The sequence below is a fragment of the Lolium rigidum genome, chromosome 3 (assembly GCF_022539505.1).
Source record: "Lolium rigidum isolate FL_2022 chromosome 3, APGP_CSIRO_Lrig_0.1, whole genome shotgun sequence".
NCBI classification, from domain to species: domain Eukaryota; kingdom Viridiplantae; phylum Streptophyta; class Magnoliopsida; order Poales; family Poaceae; genus Lolium; species Lolium rigidum.
In genome coordinates, this window is record NC_061510.1 from 260,820,344 (window position 1) to 260,828,783 (window position 8,440).

Sequence of the window (8,440 nt, forward strand, 5' to 3'; positions counted from 1 at the left end):
AAGCAGTAGCAACGGCAACGACACCGAGAAAAGTGCTTTGCCCGGGACGAGTAAACGAGCGGTAGTAATGTAGCAGTAGTAACTGCGATAAAAACGGTAAACAAGCAGCGATAGCGATATTTAGGAACAAGGCCTAGGGATTACACTTTCACTAGTGGACACTCTCAACATTGATCACATAACAGAATAGATAAATGCATACTCTACACTTTTGTTGGATGATGAACACATTGCGTAGGATTACACGAACCCTCAATGCCGGAGTTAACAAGCTCCACAATAATGCTCATGTTTTAGTAACCTTTAGTGTAAGATAGATCAACGAGACTAAACCAAGTACTAGCATAGCATGCACACCGTAACCTTCATGCATATGTAGGAGGAATAGATCACATCAATACCATCATAATGATAATTAACTCCACAATCTACAAGAGATCATGATCATAGCCTACGACAAGAACCACACGGTGCACACACTAGTCACCTTTACACACGTGCAGGAGGAATAGAACTACTTTAATAACATCACTAGAGTAGCACATAGATGAATTGTGATACAAAACTCATATAAATCTCAATCATGTAAAGCAGCTCATGAGATCATTGTATTGAAGTACATGGAAGAGAGATGAACCACATAGCTACCGGTACAGCCCCGAGCCTCGATGGAGAACTACTCCCTCCTCATGGGAGCAGCAGCGGTGATGAAGATGGCGGTGGAGATGGCAGCGGTGTCGATGGAGAAGCCTTCCGGGGGCACTTCCCCACTCCGGCGGGGTGCCGGAACGAGTTCGTCCCCGAATTGGAGTTTCGCGACGGTGGCGGCGCCCCGGAGTCTTTCCGGAGTTTCGTCAATTGGTATCGAAGTTTTAGGTCACGACGGCTTAAATAGGCGAAGAATCGGAGTCGAGAGGGTCTGCGGGGGCCCACACCCTAGGGGGCGCCCCCGGCCGCACCGGGGTGTGGTGTGGGCCCCCAGGGCTCCCCTCTGGTCCTTCCCGGGTGTTCTGGATGCTTCCGATGAAAATAGGAACTTGGGCGTTGATTTCGTCCGATTCCGAGAATATTTCGTTACTAGGATTTCTGAAACCAAAAACAGCAGAAAACAGCAACTGGCCTCTCGGCATCTCGTCAATAGGTTAGTTCCGGAAAACGCATAAAAATGATATAAAGTGTGAACAAAACATGTTGGTATTGTCATAAAACAAGCATGGAACATCGGAAATTATAGATACGTTGGAGACGTATCAAGGTACCGCAATGGGCTCCAAACCTTACTGGATCCCAAGCGATACCGAAGCGGTACCAGAGCGGTACGGCCGTAACTCCAGTTACGGTACTTAAGCGGTACCCCGGGCGGTACTACCGCTCAAGGTACCGTAAAGGTACTGTAACCTATTCTGTGGGACAAATCCAGCGCAGAACTCCAGAGCGGTACCATGGGGTGGTACTAGTAGGGGTAGCGGTACTACCGCTACTACTACCGGTAGTACCGGCCTGACAAAAACTGCTTTCTCCTCTTTTCCTCTCCAACCATGTTACCTCGTGATACACACACAAAACCAGAAAACCTATAAGCTACGCTTCAGTCCTCCGATCTTGACGTGTCCAGCGAGGTCACCGTGCACTTGCAAATCTAACAAGGATACTCAATGCACACGGTGAGATTGTTCAAGTGTTGTCATCAAACACACAAAACCCGGGGTTTAGAATTTGCTCTTTCAGTTAGTTTTTTCTCCACTCCGGAGATGGCAAGCTCCACAACCACTTCACAAGCTCCACGAAGAAGAAGCCCGGGCCTCTTCACAATCTTCCTTGAAGAGATCACCGGAGCACCAACTGCCAAGCCAACTAGGAGGTCTCCCTCCAAGAGTAACAAGCTCACGGTCTCTCACTCGAACTAATCGTGGTGGAGAGCTCAACACAATGCAATGATGCAAAGCAAGAACACTAGAGGTGTTCAAATCCTTCACACTCAAATCCCACCAAAGCAACAAATGCTAGGATGAGATTAGAAAGGAAGAACAAAGAGGAAATCAACAAATGACTCCAAGATCTAGATCCAAAGGGTTCCCCTCACTTAGAGGAGAGATGGATTGGTGGGGATTGTAGATCTAGATCTCCTCTCTTAGATCCATCAAGAATGAGCAAGAATCATGGGGGGAATCAAGAGAGAGGGCAAGTTCTTCAAAGTCAACAATGGAGGAGAGAGTGGAAGAACTTATCCAGCCAAGGTGGAAGAAGCCTATTTATAGTCTAGGGAGAAATATAACTGTTGGATGTGTTTCAGCTCAGCACAGTCGAGGAGGCCGGTCAACCGGGCCTGGGGCCGGGCCATCCGGTCTAGGTGCCGGTCAGACCGGGCCACAGGCCGGACCCGGCCGGTCCAAACCGGGCCTGTGACCGGGACATGACCGGGACACTTGTGTGTCTTATAGTACATGGCCCGGTTGGCACCAGTCCACGGGCCGGTTTGAACCGGGCCAGCCGGTGGGACGGCCGGTCACGCCGGGCGAGAAACCAGTCCAGCAGGAAAACATGTTATACAAAAACTGTGATAACTTTTATGTCCGGACCCGATTGACATGAAACCAATTTTGTTGGAAAGATAACGACGAAATATGGAGTCTCCTCACAGGATATTTTTAGATGTTTTTAGAGAGGGAGTCTCCCACCGTCAAGAAACAGTGAAGACATCCAAACTCGAAAACGCAATAGAAGATGCATGCGGATTCCGTTTTCGATGAACTTGGGCTTGTTGTAAAGCTAGCAACAAGATCAAGAACCTCTCACAGAGAAACACCAAGAAGCAATAGGGATATGCAAAGTATGCAAATGATTGAGCTCCCTAAGACAATGTGATCAAGTTACCCAACGGAAAGCCCCTCGCGATAGTGTGGCTATCTATCCTATAATCCGGTCTCCCATCAATCACCTTGAAACCGGTAAAAGGAAAACCTATCAAGGCCATACCTTTGCCTTGCGCATCTCGCTTGATCTTCATGATAACTCTTCAAGCTCCACTCAAGCCGGAATGCCACACTTGATCATTGTTGCTTCGTGAAGACTCACAAATGCTCCCCCATACACCATGATGGGAAAGCTCCATTGATGCACATCTTCACATGTCCATTATCACCAAATGGATGGCAAGCTTCAAGCATATGATCCTCTTGAGATGCTCAACTTGAACTTGCCCAACTCAACCTTGATGACGATCACCACTTGACGTCATCCTCTCATGGCCTATATGAGATCTCACTTTTGATGCATGCCCATGGAAAGATACCTAACCCACATAGACAACACAAGGGAACATATATGATGGGTTAGTTCATAAAGCATGATTGACACGGCTTACCATACCACATGACTTCTCGTGGCACATTCTTCATGCTTCATGTGTTGACCAATCTTGAATCTATTCTTCACTCTTTGTATTGGTCAACCTTGTATCTTCTCATGCTCTATCATACTATCTTGAGGTTTATAAAGAATTCTTCACTTGGAATCAAGCACTCAAGATCTTGATCATTCGTTGCTTATCACATAAGCTAGAGCATGGCTAATATTGAATTCCACATAAGAACTCTATCTTCATTTCTTCTTTTTGATCATATCACATATATATCTTCAAATCGATGATCTTGATGCCAATACAAAAGGTATATCTTTATCTTCATGGCATCCATACTTGAATCCAACACATGAAATACAAGTAGTACCTATGGAATATTCCTTCATATAAACTCAATGAAAACATTATTCCATAGGGGTTTTCATTAATTACCAAAACCACACATAGAGGCAATATACCCTTACATATGGGAAGGGTGCCTTCCCTCGAACGTCATTCATACGCGGATCGGTGGGCGCCACGTGGAACGGGAGCTACATCCCACCTTGATCGTATGCCTTTTTTGATGTTCTTTGCCATTTTTTAACTTCATCTCTTTTTTTTGCATGGCTTTTATGTTTAGTATTATAGTACAAATAGAAAGGTAGGAAAACAAAAGACAACACATCAGGTGCAAAATACTACGTGCAAGCCATTTAAAACGTTGCAAGAAAAAAGATGGTGTATTTCAGAAACATACACTTAGTGTGGAACAAAAGGAGGTGGCACATCAAAACATAGTGCGGCGGAATACATGCACTCATTGTAGAATATCCAATCGCGGTGCATCGGATGGCAATACATAACATGCACTCAGGACTAGACATGTAGAAGTACTGCAGAAGACAGGACACTGATACGTCTCAAACGTATCTATAATTTTTGATGCTTAATGCTTGTTTTATACCAATTTGTATATGTTTTGCTCATACTTCGTTGCACTTTTATACATGTTCCAGCACTAACCTATTAACAAGATGACACGGTGTCAGTTCCCTGTTTTCTACTATTTTGTATTTCAGAAAAGTTGTACAGGAAATATTCTCGGAATTGGACGAAACAAAAGCTGAAGTCAATATTTTCTGTAACGAAGACAGAGTCCAGAGGGGGTCGAAGAAAAGCAGCAGAGCGACCAGACCGGTCCTAGGCGCGGCCTGGCCCTGGCCCGCGCCTAGGGTGGTGTGGCCCCCCTGGCATCCACCGACATCGCCCCTCCTCCTATTTATTCACGATCTTGGGAAAACCCTAAACACCCGAGCCTCCATCCACGAAAAGTTCCGTCACGGCCGCCATTGCAGACCCTAGCTTGGGAGGGTTCTGAAGCTCATCCCGGCACCCTGTAGGAGGGGGAAATCATCGCCGGAGGCATCTACATCGTCATGCCCGCCTCCGAAGTGATGCGTGAGTAGTTCATCCTTGGACTATGGGTCCATAGCAGTAGCTAGATGATTGTCTTCTCCAATTTGTGCCTCATGTTTAGATCTTGTGAGCTGCCCTACATGATCAAGATTATCTTTATGTAATGCTACATGTTGTGTTTGCTGGGATCCGATGAATATTGAATACTATGTTGAGATAGATTATATATTCTTGTCATATGTTATTTGTGATCTTGCAAGCTCTCCGTTGCTAGTAGATACTCTCGTCAAGTAGATGCTTGTGACTCCAAGAGGGGGTATTTATGCTCGATAGTAGGTTCATGCCTCTAGTTTTCTGCAAGAGTGACAATAACTTCTAAGATTGTAGATGTGTTGTTGCTACTAGGGAGAAAACAACAATGTTTTATCCAAGAGTAATTCTATTGTTTACTTTACACACATTGCTTAATGTGATAATCTGTTGTTTGCAACTTAATACTGGAAGGGGTTCAAACGATAACCGAAAGGTGAATTATTAGTTATAGACGCAGTTGGATTACGGCCTATGTATTATGTTGTAATGCCCAAACAAATCTCATAGTAATCATCTTATCATGTGTATGATCGGTATTCTGTCAATTGGCCAGCTGTAATTTGTTCACTCAGCATGTTATTTATCTTTATGGAGGGACCCCGGTCCTTTCCTTTACACTGATAAATTCATCTACTGCAATCATGTTCTGTTTACTTACCGTAAGTTCTATTCTCTTTAATTAGTGGAAACATCTCCTTCCACTCGATACGTTTAATCCTTTGTGTTCAGCAAAACTGGTGAGATTGACAACCTCACTGTAAGTTGGGGAAAAAGTATTTTGGTTGTGTTGTGTGGAGGTCCCACGTTGTTGTTGACGCCGGTAGTGTGTCATGCCACTAGTTAGCTAGCAACACCTTCAGAAGTCACGCATTTCTCCTACTAGTCGATTAAACCTTGGTTTCTTACTGAGGGAAAACTTGCTGTTGTGCTCATCACGCCTTCCTCTTTAGGTTTCCAAATGTGATTGCCAACTTCCACGGCAGCACCATCAGACACAAAGTGCATTTGGGCAAAACATCCAAAAGTAGTGGAGCTAAAGAGAGTGCAAAACAAGCATTCAAGGAGGGACATCAAAATGCAATGCAAGAGGAGGGCATGACACAAATGGAGGACAACCTGTGTTGTGCAAGTTGTACATAGTGCAAGGCATGCACTCAAGGTAGGGCACATATTTTTTCTCAAAACATATCACCATGAGATGGTGTTTCTAAGAGCTCAAAACACGTGCATGAACACGGCTGTTAGAAAGCTATTTCATTTATAAATTTTAATTTTGAGGAAAGAACCCAAATTCACCTCATGTCCTCATACCAGGAGTCTTCTGAGCGCATCAAGTGACGCGTGGGGAGGCACCGATGAAGAGAAGACTTGCGACAAAAAAGACTTAGAAAGCATTTGAACTTAAGGATAGAACGTACTATCGTAGCTGCTAGCATCCCATTCAAAATACTAGCTTTGCATGGAGAGTGCAATTAATCGGCTAGCTCTCTCAAATAAGATTACAAACTAGAGAAAAAACTTTGGCCACTCTACTCGAAATGGGCGAGGATTCAATGAACATAACAACCACCAGGTAAAGAGTGTGCACGACTAGGAGCAAGGCAACTGGACCAAAGTGGTTGCTTTCCCATGTACTTCTTTCGGTCGGATTTAATCGACGTGGAGGGAGAGCTGCGCACACATAGCATTAGCAGGTGGGCGCGTTGATTAATTACTTATGGAGGTAGTAGCGAATTAGCCATAGCTCAGATGAGCTAGCCGTGTGCTGCCATCCTTTTTTTTCCTTTGAAACTGGAAACATATCATTTTAACCAGGTGGTCCAGCCAAATCGCTGGAAACCAATTCATGGGTGAAGGTAGGATCATAGCCCGGACATACAGCTTGGAGCTTGAGCACCATCTTCGAACCATAACATGCAAGACAGTCTACGACTTTATTACAAGCCCTCGGGCAATAATTGAGAGAAAACAAACTAAAGTTTGACCTAGCGAAAGCTTTAATCTCTCTGAATAACACACTGTGCCAAGTCATGTACATTTTCATCGATCGATTGCTTGAGCAACTGTGCATCCGTCTCAATTGTAATTTTTGCCATAACCCATTCTCTTGCCCACATCATAGCCTGAATACATGCTTCTACTTCTGCCTGTAAAGGATTTTGAAGATGGTCACCGTTTGCATCTCGAACAATGAAACCCCATCCTCCCAATTTATTATGTTGATGAAAACTGCCATCAATATCGATTTTTAGCATATCTCCTGATGGTGTCATCCATGTTTGCACGGGTGTTGTCTATTCACTTCCCTCCATCACAAAGAAAACATTGAACTCCTACGCAGATTTGCGTATTTGGAAGATAATGGGCCCTAAATTGAGGGTAGCACCCTCTGCATTCACCTTGTTTCTTGCCTGCCACCAAGTCCATAACAAGGAGATTCTCAATGGTTTCAGTTCAGTCGGGGCTGCAAGAATGGCTTCAATAAGATCCTTAGGTGAACTACTATCAACAAGGTTTAGATGCAGCTCTTGCATGCCTACCTGGCTCCATAGTTTCTGGACATATATACACTTCAGAAAAAGGTGTGCTCCATCCTCCGGTCTTGGCAAACAAGAAAACCCTTTCTCAAGCAATTCCAAATAATTTCCTGAGGGTGCATTTGAGACATCTGATGTGGGCATTTTTGAAGCCCTGATGGAGTTAGCTGTAAAGCCCAGTTGCATTCAACAGAAGCCCAGTCTGTTAGATTTGTGTCGGGAACGGAGGCACAAATCAGACGGTAATGAGGTCTAGGCGTGTCAAAAAAAAAAAAAAGGTTCCCATAAATCTGTCGCCCCCTCCCTAACGACCACTCCAGCGGCGATGCCAAGACTATCCGGATCGCCGGCGTCCCCCATCCATGTCGATCCGAATTCAGAGATGTGGTACGGGTCAGCCCTCGCCATGGACATCAGTGCCCAGTTCACAATAACGCAAAACGGCGGCGCTCACTGCGCCGCCGGCAAGCCTGATGATAGCGACACCGCCGAGGAGGACCGGCTGGCACATCGCTGGGTCGCAGCTCTAGCTCTCTGCTTCCTGTCCGTGCTGTACGCCGTCCTCACGCCGGTGTCTCTGCGGCTATACGCCGACCACCCGACGGCAGCCGTGTGGGCGTTCGCGGCCATCGTCTGCTCGTACCTCCCCCCGTGGGCCGTCTTCCTCACGGTGACGATGCGCGCGCAAACAGTGTTCGGCTCCATCTCGTGCGTCGGTCTGTGCGCGGCCCTCATCGCCCATCTGAGCCCCTTCATCGGCATGTTCGTCGCGCTGCACGGCATGGCATACGCCGCCGGGCTGTTCGGATACGCGCTCGCCGAGCGCCGGCAGCACGAAAACGCGAGCGCCGCCGTCTACATTCCCTCGCCGCCACCATTCCAGAGCGAGGAGGACCTGGATAGGGAGAGGCTCGCTACGATCTGGGGCGCGATCTGCTCCGCCGTCATGTCACTCGCATGCACGGCGGCCGGGATATGGGTGGCATGGCGGCAGGGTGTGTTCGAGGGCTTGGTAGTCCAGGAGCTGTGTATACTGATCAGTCTGAGTCTC